The sequence below is a fragment of the Coccinella septempunctata genome, chromosome 9 (genome assembly GCF_907165205.1).
Source record: "Coccinella septempunctata chromosome 9, icCocSept1.1, whole genome shotgun sequence".
Taxonomy (NCBI): domain Eukaryota; kingdom Metazoa; phylum Arthropoda; class Insecta; order Coleoptera; family Coccinellidae; genus Coccinella; species Coccinella septempunctata.
Genome location: NC_058197.1, coordinates 18131902 through 18151488, shown reverse-complemented (window position 1 = coordinate 18151488; position 19587 = coordinate 18131902). Strand labels below are relative to the sequence as shown.

The window sequence follows — 19587 nt, the reverse complement described above, 5'->3', positions numbered from 1 at the left end:
CGAGTTTTTGTGCTAGGGTGAAAGCCTTGGCAACGCTGATTATAAAACCGGAAACCCTAATTGGATCAGACGAATATTACAGGAGATATCGCAGATTGAAATTTGCAAATTTTTGAAAAATGCCATTTCGAAGATGAAAATCTAAACGAAGGGAGATACGCTTTCGAAATTGCTCGCAATAGATTCAGCGTGTTCGAAAACCTATATTTTCATACCAAACTTTCAAATATCTGATACTGTTTACGAGAAAAAAAATTTTTTTTTTTCCACTTTTCGTTTTCGAGTTGACTTTGGGGGGCTCTCCTGAGTGCAATTCCCTATTGAATCATCAACAAATTGGTTTTTTACAATCTACAGAACAACTCCTATACACTCCATATTCTACGACAGTCATAGAACACCCTGATTTCGAGACAGAGGACCAAATAGGCCATTTTAGGGGGGTCTAACCCCTTGCTCATTTTTGACCCAAAAAATCGAAATTTTCGAAATCGAGTTTTTGTGCTAGGGTGAAAGCCTTGGCAACGCTGATTATAAAACCGGAAACCCTAATTGGATCAGAGGAATATTACAGGAGATATCGCAGATTGAAATTTGCAAATTTTTGAAAAATGCCATTTCGAAGATGAAAATCTAAACGAAGGGAGATGGGCTTTCGGAATTGCTTGCAATAGATTCAGCGTATTCGAAAACCTATATTTCCATACCAAAATTTCAAATATCTGGCCCAGTTTAAGAGAAAATAGTTTTGTTTTGTTTTTCAACTCATTTGAATCATTTTCGACTACAGCAACTTGATGAGGCAGCATCAGATTCCTTCTCGAAGGTCATATCTCATCTGGAATCGACGAATGAGGTCCATTTGGGGTCAACCCCTCATTTCGGGTCAACGATCCTCTCTAATATGACCATTTGCCATCATAATCCTTGCATGATACCGGTAACTATACCGAGTTATTACGTACATCTTGACCATCTTGGACGTCCCACTTCCTATGTTTCACTAATTACCACGGAGACTTTGATCCGACAGGCGCGTTCCGTTATATGCCATATGATTTGTTGAGATTCTAAACTACCAAGCCGTAACAAATCCGGGTATCCGCCTCAGAACTAAAGGAATCATTTCATGTTCTAAGGCGAAGAGATAGAGATGTCTAAGATGATAACATATACCAGTCTTCAGGATTTCCTCTGGCATTCAGTCATAATGGAAGTCGAACACACCAGAGATGCGTAGGTTAGGATAGGCATCAACACCACATCGTACACCCAGTATATAATGTGTGGATTGAAGCCCCATCCCTTACCAAGCACCCTCCGAGTGGAACATGAATCACACCACCTTCCATACTTACCGAAAATGATCATAACACCACGAATATTCACAGTATACCCTTTGCAACTGCTCTGCTAGCGACAGGATTGGTATGTTCTTGCAAAAATGGACCTCTTGCTGAAGCTTATTGGTAAGCAACAGTATCAAATGCTACCATTAAGAGCAGTGTTCAAGCCCAGCACCTACATCGAAGATAAGGCTATGAAGCTTCCTCAGTTTTTGAAGTTCCTCAGGATAGGAAACATAACTTTTTGAGTGCCTTAAGCAGCCCCACAACAACAGAGCTAGAAAAGCCTTATAACAACAACCTCATAACAAGGTGTAAGAGAAAACGCCGAGGTAGAAAGGGAATCTTCTCTTTATACCTCTCATTTCCATGCAGTCAGGTGATTGTTCTCAAAACTATCGAAGATGATGCCAAATCAAGTCTCGAATGTACACCTGAAAAACATCACGTCATGACTGTTATTAACCGAAGTCAATTCGAGATCCATCATCTCGCTTCTCCGGGTAGGCATAAAAAGAACAAATTATTACGCCATTTGTGGTAATTTCGAATTAACGGCGGTTAAGTGAGGCCTGCGCCCCACCCAAAAACCGTTTCCCGCATTTTTTCCGAACTCTCCTCGTGCGAGGATGATGAACCCGACTTGCGAGAACCATAAAATTGCGCTTCGGAGGCGTTCTCTGTGGTTTTCCGTTGGGATTATGCAGATCGAAGTGAGCTGGGACTGGTCCATCTCCTGTTACATGTCGTACCTACGGATTATTTATAGTCGATTGGTAATGATCCCGTTCGCGGGATGATGGGTTTTTGGTCGATAAACATCGGCGTCTTGTGATTGGAAAAGAACAAGTGTTGGCAGTATTATCGTCGTAGCTCGTAAACTGGGAACTGTTAGTCGAGAAATTGACGGAAATGGGGCCCAAGTTTTCGTCCTGGCAAAAAACACTCCATCACAAGGAGACGTCAGTATCTCTTCATGAAAAATCTGTAGCGCAATGGCAGTGTAGAGTACAGTTTCTACACTGTGCTATAAATCTGCGAGTATCTGCGATGCAAAGGGACAGTGTAGTGCCCTTTATTTGCAAGTAGTATCTGTTGTGCAAAGGCACAAGAGGCAAAGAGTATACAACATATTTTATTTGCTATAAATCTGCCAGTATCTTTGATGCAATTATAGAGTTAAGTATTTTCATTTCATTTGCTACAAATCTGCAAGTATCTGCGATGCATAAGCAGAGTATAGTGCACTTTATTTGCAATAAATTTGCAAGCACCTGTGTTGCACAGCTAGAGTTTAGTACACTTAGTTTGCTATAAATCTGCAAGTATCTGCGATGCAAAGGCAGAGTATAGTACACTTTATTTGCGAGTAGTATCAGTAGTGCAAAGCCAGAGTATATTATATATTTTATTAGCTATAAATCTGCCAGTATCTTTGATGCAATTATAGAGTTAAGTACATTCACTTCATTTGCTACAAATCTGCACGTATCTAAGATGCATAGGCAGAGTGTAGTATACTCTATTTGCAATAAATCTGCAAGTATCTGTGTTGCACAGCTAGAGTTTAGTACACTTAATTTGCTATAAATCTGCAAGTATCCCTGGTGCATAGGCAGAGTATAGTACAGATTCTTTGCTATAAATCTGCAAGTATCTGCGATGCAAAGGCAGAGTATAGTACACTTTATTTGCAAGTAGTATCAGTAGTGCAAAGCCAGCGTATATTATATATTTTATTAGCTATAAATCTGCCAGTATCTTTGATGCAATTATAGAGTTAAGTACATTCACTTCATTTGCTACAAATCTGCAAGTATCTAAGATGCATAGGCAGAGTGTAGTATACTCTATTTGCAATAAATCTGCAAGTATCTGTGTTGCACAGCTAGAGTTTAGTACACTTAATTTGCTATAAATCTGCAAGTATCCCTGGTGCATAGGCAGAGTATAGTACAGATTCTTCGCTATAAATCTGCAAGTATCTGCGATGCAAAGGCAGAGTATAGTACACTTTATTTGCAAGTAGTACCTGTAGTGCAAAGGCAGAGTATATTATATACTTTATTTGCTATAAATCTGCCAACATCTTTGATGCAATTATAGAGTTAAGTAGCTTCACTTCATTTGCTACAAATCTGCAAGTATCTGCGATGCATAAGCAGAGTATAGTACACTTTATTTGCAATAAATTTGCAAGTACCTGTGTTGCACAGCTAGAGTATAGTACACTTAATTTGCTATTAATCTGCAAGTATCCCTGGTGCATAGGCAGAGTATAGTACAGATTCTTTGCTATAAATCTGCAAGTATCTGCGATGCAAAGGCAGAGTATAGTACACTTTATTTGCAAGTAGTACCTGTAGTGCAAAGGCAGAGTATATTATATACTTTATTTGCTATAAATCTGCCTGTATCTCTGATGCAATTATAGAGTTAAGTACCTTCACTTCATTTGCTACAAATCTGCAAGTATCTGCGATGCATAAGCAGAGTATAGTACACTTTATTTGCAAGTACCTGTGTTGCACAGCTAGAGTTTAGTACACTTAATTTGCTATAAATCTGCAAGTATCCCTGGTGCATAGGCAGAGTATAGTACAGTTTCTTTGCTATAAATCTTCAAGTATCTACGATGCAAAGGCAGAGTATAGTACACTTTATTTGCAAGTAGTACCTGTAGTGCAAAGGCAGAGTATATTATATACTTTATTTGCTATAAATCTGCCAGTATCTGCGATGCATAAGCAGAGTATAGTACACTTTATTTGCAATAAATCCGCAAGTATCTGTGTTGCACAGCTAGAGTTTAGTACACTTTATTTGCAATAATTCTGCAAGTACCTGTGTTGCACAGCTAGAGTTTAGTACACTCAATTTGCTATAAATCTGCAAGTATCCCTGGTGCATAGGCACAGTATAGTACAGATTCTTTGCTATAAATCTGCAAGTATCTGCGATGCAAAGGCAGAGTATATTATATATTTTATTTGCTATAAATCTGCCAGTATCTATGGTGGAATAGCAGACAAAATCTGGTCTGCGGTTAGCTTCCTCCTTCCAATTTTGATTTGGATTGTGTTGAATACAGGAAATACGAAATAATGAAATTTTCAGCAGTGTCTGCACCTTGAGTTCTATTGAATCTGAGGAAGCCAGGAACTATGGAAGTTAGTTCAAAGCAGCTCGTTATAACTTTCTACGCCACTGGACTTCTATTCGGAGTTATATCTCGCTCATTTCTAGTATGAAAATAAACTAGCACTTAAACTTCCCCGAAGTCGTATTATTACGGCTCGAGATGCAGCAAGATGCATCGTGCTTATCGACATCTTATGAATACACGTTCGATGTTGAGAGCGCCAGAGATATGCAAAATTTCTTTCGCAAAAACACGCAATCGCTTCGTCACGAAACGGGCAATCTGCTGGAAAAGTACAACTTCGATCCCATCGCTAGATTCTAATTGCCACGCAAGATATCGCAGATTTACGAGCTCCTCGAAGAGAGTTTGCGATAAGTGAAAAAGTCTTGGAGGGTTCTTCGAACTTTGCGCAGCAAATTAACGAGTTTGTTTTTCTCATATTCTCCCACAGAAACCAGCAAATCCAGGGAGTTGCGGCACTCCGACTCGAAGGACCACAAAACACATAGCTCCTTGGTTATTTTCTCATTCGTGCATGGTCCTGAGTACGTCCCTGCTCAGCGGACATCCTTCGACGACCTTCGAAGGCTGTGCACGTCAATTTATAATTGCCCAATTCGCAACGATATCACGCACATCATGGGAAGAAAAAGAACGACCGCTGGCATAGATGATGAGATTTAACTGAAGCATAACTGTACCGCTCATTCTAATCCAAAACTAATTTATTTCTTCCCGTAAAACATCGTCTTGGGCATCGAAGCTCAAGCGTATGAAAGAAGATCGAAAACGGTAATTATACGATGCGAAAGATCCACTCTTTTGTCCTTGAGGCAATTTTTTTCCCTATGAATCAGAGTCTGAGGTGCTGTTTGGATTGGTGTTGGTTCAGTTGGCTTAATTATACACAGGGTCTGTTTGTGCTCTGTTTTGGTCTGTCTAATGGTCTTTTTATGATCTCTTTTATGAAGGAGTTCGGTATTTAGGTTAATCAGAGTCAGAGTAATCTTCTACCATGAACTCGCTTCAGTTTCTTTTACATTCTATGTATTTGAAAAATATTTCATCTCACATTGCCACTTGTTGCTATAATTCGGATTAATTAACCAATTAATTAGGAACAACTTGAACAAAGAACAATTCTAGTTGCGTTAACAACGAAATAAAGAGAGGGTCGCTTATATTAAATACCTATTCGACTGTTACGTAAAGTGGAATATGAACCATGCGAAAATAACTCGTTACGTGTAGGATATGGCGGTTAGAAGAGAGCAGTTAGTTACACGAAAAAGCAATAGAGATAACTGGACACGAACACGCTTATAAGGAATCCTCGGAAGATGGCTTATGGTTTCACTTTTTCTTGAGAATCTTCAAGGATGAGGATGCAGGAGATTCATCTCAACCATATTGTATAGAAAACTTTTTTCAGAGATCATTACGAGAAAGATTATGGGGACAAAGGTCATGAAAAACCACAAAGATGCCATTAAATCTTCTAATAACATATGTACTATTCTGCTGAAAAATGATACCATATTGGTTTCGAAAGCTCCTTGGTGGTTTATTTGCTATAAATCGTCAGAAATATGTAGTGCAAAGGCAGAGCAAAGAATAGTTTATTTGCTATAAATCTGCAAGTATCTGTGATGAAATGCAGGGTATAGAACATTTTATTTGCTATAAATCTGCAAGTATCTGTACTGCCAAGGCAATGTATAGCATTCTATAAATCTGCAGAATATAAAACAGTTTATTTGCTATAAATCTGCAAGTGTCTATGGTGCGAAAGTCTTCTTACTCTCGTAAAGTACCGTTTATTTTCTACAAATCTGCAATTATCTGTAGTCCCAAAGCAATGTATAGCATAGTATAATTGCTATAAATCTGCAGAGTATAAAAGAGTTTATTTGCTATGAATCAGCAAGTGTCTATGGTGTGAAAGAAGAGTACAGTACCGTTTATTTGCTATAAATTTGCAAGTATCTGTAGTGCCAAGGCAATGTATAGCATGGTATATTTGCTATAAATCTGCAGAGTATAGAACAGTTTATTTGCTATGAATGAGCAAGTGTCTGTGATGTAAAAGAAGAGTAAAGTACCGTTTATTTGCTATAAATCTACAAGTATCTGTAGTGCCAAAGCAATATATCGCACGGTATATTTGCTATAAATCTGCAGAGTGTAGAACAGTTTATTTGCTATGAATGAGCAAGTGTCTGTGATGTAAAAGAAGAGTAAAGTACCGTTTATTTGCTATAAATCTACAAGTATCTGTAGTGCCAAAGCAATATATCGCACGGTATATTTGCTATAAATCTGCAGAGTGTAGAACAATTTATCTACTATAAATCTGCAAGTGTCTATGGTGGGAAAGAAGAATAAAGTACCGTTTATTTGCTATGAATCTGCAAGTATCTGTAGTGCCAAGACAATGTATAGCACGTTATATTTGCTATAAATCTGCAGAATTTAGAGCAGTTTATTTGATATAAATCTGAAGGAATAGTAAAGTACCGTTGATTTGCTATAAATCTGCAAGTATCTCTAGTGCCAAGGCAACAGTATATTTGCTATAAATCTGCAGAGTATAGAACAGTTTATTTGCTACCATCGCACGGATTGCCTGAAGACAAATGGATGTATAGAAACGAACATAAATAAAGAACAACCAGTACAATCGATTGAATGGATACCAACCCAATAAATAATGAGAAGAAAAAACAAATTTCCTAATGAGCGAAAATTATGATAGTTGAATATCGATAGACAGCCGGCTGAGGGCATAATGAAAAAATAATAACTCTCATCATTTCATTGTTTGACGCACGGCAGATGAAATAAATTGTTTCCGGTAACCTTAACTTGCTAATTTGACGGATAAAAAATTACGTGATATGGTATGGGACGCCCTCCTGGAAATTTTCACTTGAAAAATTGTCTTTCAGCATGTTGAACGAATCGATTCTTTCGAAAAAAACCTATAAAACGTAAAACTTGATGAACTTTAGAACACCAGTCTAGATTTAAATGTTTTTTGTTAACCAGTTCAGTAGTAGTTGTTTGCCTTGGATGCTTCATTATTTATTTCCTTGCCATGGAATCTTACTGATAACGATATTAATTAATTATCTGAATCATTTTCTTTGGGGTACAAAAAACCATCGAAATACTGCTGATGAAATCGAGTCACTTATTGTTTTGTTTAACTCTTTAACGCTCAGCCAATAACTTCCTCAAATTTTGCTCAGATCCTTCTACATAGTGTCTTTCTATATTTTTCATTGTGGATAGGCTTGAAAAATGTCTCTGGGAGCGACCAATTGAGGAAAGACATCTAGCAATTTTCACATGACTTCCATGGTCACTTCTGGTTGACAAATCCTCACTTTTGTCTGTCAAGGATTTGGTAAACGAACGATGTCAAGTTAAAGACTTGGGCAATTACCGCCATTGTTCAAGATGAAACGGTAACTCGTATAAACATTATTATGTTAATGAAAATCGTCTGAAATATCCCGACAAATTTTCATATGATGGAATGTTTCTACGTAACCAACTCCCACGTCTTTGGTCTAGATTCGTGACGGACGTATTAACTATCTCGTGAATATTTGAGTGAACTGTCCCGTTCTTCGATCGATTCTTGTTCAATAGTTCTATTTGTTGTTGAGAGAAAGATTTGTTGTTCAGAAGGTTGATAAAAGGGGGTCTCAAGCGTTTGAAAATTTATTAAATTTTGTAGCAAATATGCAGTAAGGCGTTAGGAAGTATAGACAGAAGCCAAGAGCCTTCTTGGCATGACTGATCCATCGATATTGCTTCAATTATTGTCAATTAAAATCGAACCTATGTTTTAAAACGAGGAAAAAACAAATATCACATGGTTTTTATGCCAACATCAATAATTATCTGATTTCAGAGGGCAACAGTTTGATAAAGTGAAAAAATAATTTTAAATAAACATTAAATCGATACATAAATATACACCTTCATGGTTTCAATTTTCTTCACAATATTTGCCTTAGATTTCTTATCTTTACCTAATAATGATAAATGAAAAAGTTCGAAAAACCTTCGAATATATTACGAGTGAGAATTTTTTATATCGGTCACGAAATAGTGAAACGAGTGTTCATTAAATAACGATAAGGTTTTTTTTCCACATTCGAATTGGCACAATTGACATCATCGTGGCTGATAACGCAAAAAACATTTCGGAGAAACATGCAAATTGTATAAACCCATGATTGCGTGTCAACCAGTTTCGGATTCCTCGAATTCATTTTTTTAATTTTCAGCTTTGTTTGGAAAACTTTGTTGACAAGAATTGGCCAATGAAAATTGAACTGTTTAGATCCAGATTGAATTCTACACTTTCCAGTGTAGAGCAGCAAATATGACTCCTTTTGGACCCAAAATTCGGAATTTATAATATCTTCAATCCAACCTATTCAAATCGCAGGATAATTTAATGAGATCGCGTAAGACATAATAGTGTTGCACCTATTAATTCAACGAATATACCCTGTCCTTGGCCTGTGCACTTTCCCGCATGAAAGTAAATAAAAGTGTATCGACAAGAAATTGTTGCAACGCGACTACAATAAAACAATATCATGTTCCACATCGATATAGTTATCTGCTCTCCCTGTGAATGTATAGATCTGCCAATGGAAGATCTTGAATCTTCCTTTCTACAGCTCTTGAAATGGAATTATTGCTCGGTTTGCTTTCATCTAGAAGATGAGAATCGCAAGTGAATGTCCTCGCTGTTATACACAGGTATATACATCAAGTCGCTACACCTACAAGCTCAATTTGGTATTATAAAAGGCGACAGTAGTTGATCTAGAGAATTTGGAATCTCTCATTGGATATGAACGAGATTAGAAAGCCTTTCGAATTGAGTCGAACCCAATTTCTCTGGAGGGTTGAAAAATACGACGTAAAACACAGAAAAGTCAGTCCACTACATCTTAAAATAGAACCATTCACATCAGGAAACAATTTCGTCGGTATATATACGTTATTTTATGCGAAATAGTCTTGTTCTTCGAACAATATAGGATTACCACACCATGGAATTAAGATGAACATCCTTGTTTTACTCGAAATAGATTGTGTATATTATTAGGTGCATCCCATTCTCTGAGGCTACTCCCTTTCTGTTATGAACCGGCATCTGCTTTATGTTACTTTCATTTATCAGAAGTGAACTGACGGAAATAGAACAATACTTATTCGTTTCGATGATTTTGAAGGAATGATTCCGTTTCGATGGTGAAACATCGAGAGATCTTTTGGAGAAATATCGAGCGGTATTTGGAGAAATATCGAAAGATCTTATGGAAAAATATCGAAGTTTGCTTGGAGCCATAACGAGAGATATATGTGGAGAAATATTAAAAGATCTTATGGAGAAATATCGAAAAATATTTGGAGAAATATCGAAAGATCTTATGGAAAAATATCGAAGTTTGTTTGGAGCAATACCGAGAGATATATGTGGAGAAATATTAAAAGATCTTATGGAGAAATATCGAAAAATATTTGGAGAAATATCGAAAGATCTTATGGAGAAATATCGGAGGTTGTTTGAAGCAATATGTGGAGAAATATCAAAAATATTTGGGGAAATATCGTAAGATCTCATGGAGAAATATCTAAGGTTGTTTGAAGCAATACCGTGTAGGGAAATATCAAAAGATCTTCTGGAGAGATATTTGGAGATATATAGAAAGATCTTATGGAGATATATCGAAATTTTTGCAGCAGTACCGTGTGGAGAAATATCAAAAGATCTTCTGGAGAGATATTTGGAGATATATAGAAAGATCTTATGGAGATATATCGAAATTTTTGCAGCAGTACCGTGTGGAGAAATATCGAAAGATCTTATGGAGATATATCGAAAAATATTTGGAGAAATATCGAAAGAGCTTATGGAAAAATATCGGAGGTTGTTTGAAGCAATACCGAGGGTTATATGTGGAGAAATATCAAAAATATTTGGGAAAATATCGTAAGATCTTATGGAGAAATATCGAAATTTGTTTGGAGCATTATCGTCTGGAGAAATATCGAAAGATCTTATGGAGAAATATAGAAAGATCTTATGGAGAAATATCGAAAAATCTTATGGAGAAATATCGCAAGATCTTATGGAGAAATATCGGAGGTTGTTTGAAGCTATATCGAGAGATATATGTGGGATTATCAAAGGATCTTCTGGAGAGATATCGAGAGATATTTGGAGAAATATCGGAAGATCTTATGGAGAAATATCGAAGGCTGTTTGAAGCAATACCGTGTGGGGAAATATCGAAAGATCTTCTGGAGAGATATTTGGAGAAATATCGAAAGATCTTATGGAGATATATCGTAATTTTTACAGCAGTGCCTTGTGGAGAAATATCAAAAGATCTTCTGGATAGATATTTGGAGAAATATCGAGAGATCTTATGGAGATATATCGAAATTTTTGCAGCAGTACCGTGTGGAGAAATATCAAAAGATCTTCTGGAGAGCTTTTTGGAAAAATATCGAAAGATCTTATGGAGAAGTATTGAAATTTGTTTGGAGCAATACCGAACGATATATCAGGAGGAATTTCAAGAGATCTTCTGGAGAAACATCGACATATATTTGGAGAAATATCGAGAGATCTTATGGAGAAATACCGGAGGTTGTTTGAAGGAATTCCGAGAGATATATGTGGAGAAATATCAAAAGACCTTTTGGAGAAATATCGAATCATCTTTGGATTTTATCAGTATTTTATCGTGAACACTTTTTTTCTGTAAAATACTCGGTGATTTCGTCTATTTGAATTTTTCTCAGCTCTCACTTTTCAGTCTGTTACGTAAGACAGAATGCATCGACCAAAATTACAACCTATCACAACCAGAAGATCAGTGGATGTCGTGACAACTATTTCATATCTTCCAGACATCCAGCCTTATGCACGTCTCCCACAGCGCTCAAATTAATAACAACTGCTCCAGATGAAGAGATAATGTGCCGCTAATAGCCTGTTATGCAATTAGAACAAACGATATTATTGTGCCTTGTGGTTTTGAACGGCAAAAGCTTAGAAAGGATGACACGCTCGTTATTTTCCCTTCTCTTTGACAGATGATACTGTCTTGCACGCCATCTCTGTAGGTACAGGGTGGGCTTGAAATTTTTACGGGTGGGTGAAGTGAGGAATTGCATCACGTGACCTTTTCACAAACTCCGAGAATTCTGAGCTGTGCATGTGGGCCTTTTTAGAGATTGTTCGGATGAAATTTAGATTGAGGCGAAAGGATCGTAGTGTTGCAGATTTAATTGGGTACAATGAGAATTTAATTGGGCGTTGGGGATGGTGGTGAAAGTGAGGAAATAATGACCTGTAAGCAAATGATATTGAACTAGGCACACACCTGGGCATTTGGGCGAGGTACATTGGTATTTATTGCATAATGCCAGTTTTATTCTTCAAATTGGAGTTATTTCTTTTGAATGTTCGGCAAATGAGGGAAAGACAACCTAAAACTAAAGAAGAAATTCGAAAATCTCATGATACACTAGTGAAACTTGAAAATAATCGTATTTTGAGTATGCTACACGCAGACTGCTGTAAAAACGCACCTACATAACATTGTTTCATCAATTTTTCGGTCTTACCACAAATATTCGTAGGAGAAAGCTTCATTTCTCCCATTGGAGAAGTGGGTATATTAAAAACACAACGAGATAGCTTCCAAAGAATCGTCGATCAGTATTGAATTAAAATACAATGGCTTATATTGTTGTGGTATATCCATCGATTTTAATATTCATGAATTATTATCGAATTGTGTTTCAGTCGTTGGTATCGGAAACTTCTTTTTTATCTAAAACGACCTATTATGGATGCGGTTAAGAAATATGCAACGTTACGATTTGAACTTTGGGACAATGCACAATGGCGTTTTTCGTTTTGTAACAACGAGATTTTTTTCGAAATCACTGACTGAAGTTCGAAAGACCAGAAATGAAAGGTGCTCCGAATAAAATTCAATATGCATTGTGACCAGTTGATTTTTTTTTTCATGAAAAATGTCAAGTATATTGCGAAACTTACATGGTTTTCACAAGAGGGAGTGACACGAATCACTAAAATCGTCGATATGACGTCTGTATCGATAAGTGGTTGAGGCTTAGAAATTTTCTCAGAAATTTCTACTTTTATCATATCGACAAACACATATTGAGTCCCTTATTGGAAGGTAGATATTCAATTCAATTGCGGATGGATCAAAGTAGGTTCCTGTGATAACGTAAGCCTTTGGAATGCTGATTAGACAATCGGGGATTTCGACTGGATCAGATGAATATGACAAGAGATATCGCAGATTGAAAACTGCAATTTTTTAAAAATGCCATTTCCAAGATGAAAATCTGAACTAAGGGAGATAGGCTATCGAAATTGCTCGCAATAGATTAAGCGTGTTCGAAAACCTATATTTTCATACCAAACTTTCAAATATCTGGCCCTGTTTAGGAGAAAATAATTTTTTTTGTTTTTCCACTTTTCATTTTCGAGTTGACTTCGAAGAGCTCTCTGGAGTGCAATTCTCTATTGAATCATCAACTGTTTGGTTTTCTAGAATCTTCACAACAAATTCTATGCACTCCATATCCTAGGACAGCAATAGAACATCCTGATTTTCAGACAGAGTAGCAAATAGGTCATTTTAGGGGGGTCTAACCCCTTGCTCATTTTTGACCCAAAAAATCGAGATTTTCGAAATCGAGTTTTTGTGCTAGGGTGAAAGTATTGGCAACGCTGATTATAAAACCGGAAACCCCAATTGGATCAGACGAATATTACAGGAGATATCGCAGATTGAAATTTGCAAGTTTTTGAAAAATGCCATTTCGGAGATGAAAATCTAAACGAAGAGAGATAGGCTTTCGGAATTGCTTGCAATAGATTCAGCGTATTCGAAAACCTATATTTTCATACCAAACTTTCAAATATCTGACACTGTTTACGAGAAAATACATTTTTTTGTTTTTCCATTTTTCATTTTCGAGTTCACTTTGGGAGGCTCTCCTGGGTGCAATTCCCTATTGAATCATCAACAGTTTGGTTTTTTACGATCTACAGAACAACTCCTATACACTCCATATTCTACGACAGTAATAGAACACCCTGATTTTGAGACAGAGGACCAAATAGGCCATTTTAGGGGGGTCTAACCCCTTGCTCATTTTTGACCCAAAAAATCGAAATTTTCGAAATCGAGTTTTTGTGCTAGGGTGGAAGCCTAGGCAACGCTGATTATAAAACTGGAAACCCCAATTGGATCTGTCGAATATAACAGGAGATATCGAAGATTGAAAATTGCAAATTTTTGAAAAATGCCATTTCGAAGATGAAAATCTGAACGAAGGGAGATAGGCTTTCGGAATTGCTTGCAATAGATTCAGCGTATTCGAAAACCTATATTTTCATACTAAACTTTCAAATATCTGACACTGTTTACGAGAAAATACATTTTTTTGTTTTTCCATTTTTCATTTTCGAGTTCACTTTGGGAGGCTCTCCTGAGTGCAATTCCCTATTGAATCATCAACAGTTTGGTTTTTTACAATCTACAGAACAACTCCTATAAACTCCATATTCTATGACAGTCATAGAACACCCTTATTTTGAGACAGAGGACCAAATAGGCCATTTTAGGGGGGTCTAACCCCTTGCTCATTTTTGACCCAAAAAATCGAAATTTTCGAAATCGAGTTTTTGTGCTAGGGTGGAAGCCTAGGCAACGCTGATTATAAAACTGGAAACCCCAATTGGATCTGTCGAATATAACAGGAGATATCGAAGATTGAAAATTGCAAATTTTTGAAAAATGCCATTTCGAAGATGAAAATCTAAACGAAGAGATATAGGGTTTCGGAATTGCTTGCAATAGATTCAGCGTATTCGAAAACCTATATTTTCATACCAAACTTTCAAATATCTGACACTGTTTACGAGAAAAAAAAAATTTTTGTTTTTCCATTTTTCATTTTCGAGTTCACTTTGGGGGGCTCTCCTGAATGCAATTTCCTATTGCATGAAAGCCTTGGCAACGGTGATTATATAATCGAAAATCCCAATTGGATCAGACGAATGTAACAGGAGATATCGCAGATTGAAAATTTTATTTTTTGAAAAAATGCCTTTTCTGAGATGAAAATCTAAACGAAGGGAGATAGGCTTTCGAATATACTCGCAATAGATTCAGCGTTTTCGAAAACCTATATTTTCATACCAAACTTTCAAATAGCGGACACTGTTTTGGAGAAAATATTTTTTTTTGGTTTTTCCACTTTTCATTCTCGAGTTCACTTTGTAGGGCTCTCTGGTCTGCAATTCCCTTTGACCGTCTTTGCCGCCCTAGGCATTGACCGTTTATAATGTGGAATTCCGTCAAATAGTTTTTGATGCGACAGAATGAGGAAAGAGAAACAATGATCAGAAGTAGGTAACTGATTCTTTCTGCACTTTTTTGATGTCATTTATTATATTATTATAGATCATGACGCAAATCGTGATTTTTTTTTGTGTTTTTATCGACCCCAGGGCATTTCTCTGACTTTAATGTCATAATAAACCTCATGAGGAACCGATTCTTTGTCGTCCATCACGATAGACTTCTTGCATAAGACCCATACATTGATAGTTGCGAATATAAGCGGCGCGAAAGGAAAGTCCACGAAGATGACTAGACCGAAATTAAAATGGCGTTAATCTAGATATCACAATATCTCGACCGGACTTCAATTGGCTATTACAAACGGTCCCTCTGCAGAAGAAACGATCTAGATCATTCATTTTTCTACGTTGCCCCGCACTAAAGGCATTTCGACATTTTCGATTAGATTGTTATCGATGATGATGTTCCATCTTCGATGACGAAACTCTGGATGGATTTGAGAACTTCTGTTGCGTGTACTCGATCTTCATTATTTTCGTTACGATGATCTTTACGGCAATTTCCGGTTCAGAATCTTAAGTCAACGGTGAAGTCAACATCTGATAGAGTGTCGTTCTTTCGACAATGAAAAAATTGCAACACTGATCTAGATTTCTAGATACTCCTCGATCCTGCTAGTTTCTTTTGTCCTTTTGCATGAATGGTTTCAAGCTTCTTGCCCTCATCACCCTCTAGCTCGAAAACGGTTGAGAGTATGTAAAATTGCTTCAGACGAAAGTTTATAGAATTTTATTATCTACAACTTTCATAATGAATACAAAGACGATAAGAGGTACAGGAAAGGAGATATTTAAAAAAAAAATCATTGTTATCATCTTCAAACTGTCAGATTAGTGTCGAATCAATACTCTATCTTACCTTAAATATTTAGTTTCCTTCATCCACTGGAGTTAAATGGCCCGTCTGTTCATTTCTTCGCAGATCTGCAAAAAAAAAACTAATGAAACCTCAGGAAAACAATCCCCAATATAAGATATATTCACGAGGAAATATTGGATTGAAATAATAACAAACATAAAGGATCAAAATCGACTATTTTCACGAGCGTTTCTCCATATTTACTTCTATTTTTCGCGAAATATACATGCTTAATGATTGTAAAAACGTTATAAATTCATTCTTGTTTCAAGGACTATTTAGTACACACGATTTTTATAGCTAGAAGTTGTGATCAAAATGAAAATTAGCCTTCTCGATCGCAAACAACACTATTTACTAAATGTTATCATCGTTTTTCTCGAAATATCAGCCTTAATCCTTCTGATTTTTCAAAAATTGGAGCATTTATTCTAGAAAACTCTTTCAGCTATGATGAAAAATTAGTATAAGTAGTTGCAGTTGCAAAAAATACTAAACTGGTTGCATGAAGAACCATCAGATGTAAATTTTTCACCGACATAAGTGAAAAAAAAACAAACTAATCCTTGTGAAATACATTATTCATAGTTGGAGCTTGTGGAAGACGCTTAAGCTGATTTGGAAGCCAAATTCAGGCTTCAAAAACAACCACAGCTGCTAGAATTTTCCCCCGATACATTACTCCGAAACTCTCGAAGAAAGTATCAAGCCGCACCATTCCTCTGAGGGATGGAATGCCTTTCCTTCATCGAGATCTCTGGGCCACTCTTCCACCTTAGGCGTCGAAAGTGAATTAATTGACTGATCGAAGAACGCGTTTGTCTTCATTGACAACAACGAAAGATAGCTGCTGGTCCGCACTTCAGGGGCACGGTTTGATCTTGAACCGTTCCGGTAGTAAAGGAGAACGACAGATAGCCGATGGCCACAGGCAAACGTCTTCGATCTTGACTCCTTTTTCTCGGGAGGAGAATTCGAAAAATGCGCATCTTGCGTAGGCATCAGATCGTTATTCTTGAGTTATATCATTAGGCTATTCATTTGGGTGCGCCAAGAATGTCGCATTTCCTGCCACTGTCTTGGTTGATGCCCGGTATCGTTGGAAGAACGAGAGATTAACGAGAAAAATGCTACTTCTGGACACTAGTGAGATGTGAGGGAGACAATGCATAGTTTTGCTACATCAAAAGATGTTCGAGCTCAGGAGTAGGGCTTGAAGAATGCTTTATGAGGCTTTTACCTCACGTACGATCTAGAAATAGGCTTCTCTAGATACATGGCTTTATGTAAGTTATTTATGTTGAGCTTGTAGATTGTTCAGAGGGTTTTTACTGCACTTTGACCTATTAAAGGTCTGTTGAGCTTCACATCAATACTTTAGGACTCTGCAGATTGTCTCTCTTTCGGTTTCTACCTCTTTTTGGAACTCCTTCTTGTGGTAACTAAAGTTTGATCAAGTTTCTTCAAGAAATATAATCCATTTGAAGCTACTGAACATCTTATCTTGTTCGAGTACTGCTGACCTATGTAACTTTTCGAAAAAGGCCTCGTTCTTAGCATTCCTATTCTTAATCTGTACCTTTGGAAACACTGAGGGTATCTTCGTCGAGGAATTCGTCACGTGATTTACGTATGGTTGGCCCCAAAATTCAGCAAATTGCCGGCTTGCAAATGGTACCGCTTCTTGAGGAATTTTCGTAACTGCCTCGTCTGAATAATTCATTGATCGATTCGTGAATGTTGAGGAATGCTCTCAAACGAAGAAAAACGTTATGTCCTGGATAGACAAACTGTTGTAATTCAGCGCCTGTGAATAACTGATGATGAGGAAGGTAATAGAAATAGGAGAAGGATGATGAAAACTGGTTCAAACAGCAAGAATCTGATCAAAGCGATGAATATTAAGCAGGCTCATCTCCGAGCTACTGATTCGGTAACATCTCTTGGACCATTCAGCAGCCCTACAGGGAAAAATAAGAACAACGCTGACGAAACATCATGGACATAACCCTAAAAGCCCAACAAGATGAACAGAGCTGTCACGACATCTTGGGGTTCGATCAAATATTGATTTATTCAACCCTATGTCTCAGGACCTTGAAGGTCTTCGAGGATATTTCCTCAGCAAGGCAATACTGATAGTTCTACTCCATCAAAGCTCGAACAGGATCACTTAAAAATCGTCCAACACTCTGCAAGAAGCAAAATGATTGTCAAATCTTTGTAAGGATGACCACGAGCTACTAATACCAACTTCTAAGGTCAAAACAGGTTCTTTATAACAATTACCATCCAGATCCAGAGCTGATATCTGGAATAAATGAATTTTCCTCTAGGGAGTCATAGTTAAAATGAATATTTATTCATCGTGATGAGCTATGAAGCAATGGCCACTTTTCACTTCAAAATAACTGATAAATCGTGTAGAAAATACATCGTTACGCCTGAAATAATTCAAATTTCCCCGTTACGTACATAATCCGCTAGAATTTAATCTAAATAGTTAATTTCTTTATCAGTCGGCGGTTTCAAGCAACCAGAAGACTCAGCTGGTCAACCTCAAGAACGTCGAACGATGAAAAATGTTATTTATACCGTGGATTTCAGTATTTTATCGGAATAAAACCAGATTACTCGCTATTCGCCTTCTGTTAACTTGTCCCCTTTGAATATTCATCGAGATAAACTGAATTTGTACCAGTTCAGCAGATGCACCGACCACTTTTTGAAATAATGGACTTAAATCCGTTTTAACTAGTCCTCTATAGAAACTTGGGTCTCAAGAGCAACAAGAAAAGTAGGTCTTTTACCCAAACGCAGTAAATGATGATGAAAATCCCCACATCGTTTTTTTTTATACGGGGATCAGGTCGGGTGCTCTTGGAGGCCAAGTCGTGACCCTCACGTACTCGGTCAACTTATCACGGATTCCTACAATCTATCGATTCTCTACGCTCCCCCGGCCTATAATAAGGCCATTTACCCGTGATCTAAACCAAACAAATTGAATTATAATGCACCATAACCGCGTATATGGCCCCACTTATGGTACCGGCCTATGGTCCACAACTATGGTCGTCTCGTGAGTTCAAATCATGTCGTATCTATCGGACCTAGAGGGTATAACGGTTCTGTACCATCCGAGAACGTATATATGCAAAGCTGGTTGTATGTAGTCGTGTAGATTTTAGAAAAATCCATTCCCGAAGTCTAGAAATAAGGCAGGAGGGTTCTTACGCTGTTTAATTATATTCAAATGATGATGATGAGCTCCACATCTGTCTGTTCGATTAGTGGGCGCCTCTTCAAACAGATGCCATTGCAACACATCGACTCTGAATCTCAATATTGATCGGCATCGATAATTGGTAAGATGGATCGTGTTGGTGGCTGGATTTTACGACTTCGCTTTATTAAAAGCGTTTTCATCGCCGACAAATGGCAAATTCAATTAGATTGCCGGATGGAACGGCGTATCTAATTGATTCGTTGAAAGCTGGGAAACGATGAAGATTTCTTCATTCTGAGAGATTTGACTATCTGGACAATATGCTGCGGAATGTATGTAAGGAATTTCAGCAGTGGAAAATACGAATTTTTCGATTGGTTCAAGTGAAACAGTTACGAAACCGATGTGTCGGATCCATAGCCGGTCGTCTAAATTCAAGCCTAAAAATAGATGCTCAATATCTTGCATTAGCAAAATCATTGACCGTGTACG

The 19587-nt window shown here is 37.2% G+C and overlaps 1 protein-coding gene across 4 annotated transcripts in view; it reads right to left on the bottom strand.

The window, feature by feature from the left end:
* Positions 1-19587, bottom strand: part of LOC123320869 — a 47341-nt gene that overhangs the window by 6243 nt on the left and 21511 nt on the right. For 3 of the 4 annotated variants that reach the window (XM_044908333.1, XM_044908334.1, XM_044908332.1), the window contains exon 2: positions 15867-15931. The gene's annotated coding sequence lies outside the window, so the exon portion shown is untranslated. Of the gene's footprint in view, positions 1-12601; positions 12747-15866; positions 15932-19587 lie in introns of those variants that run through there. The other variant, XM_044908335.1, reaches the window with a different exon arrangement.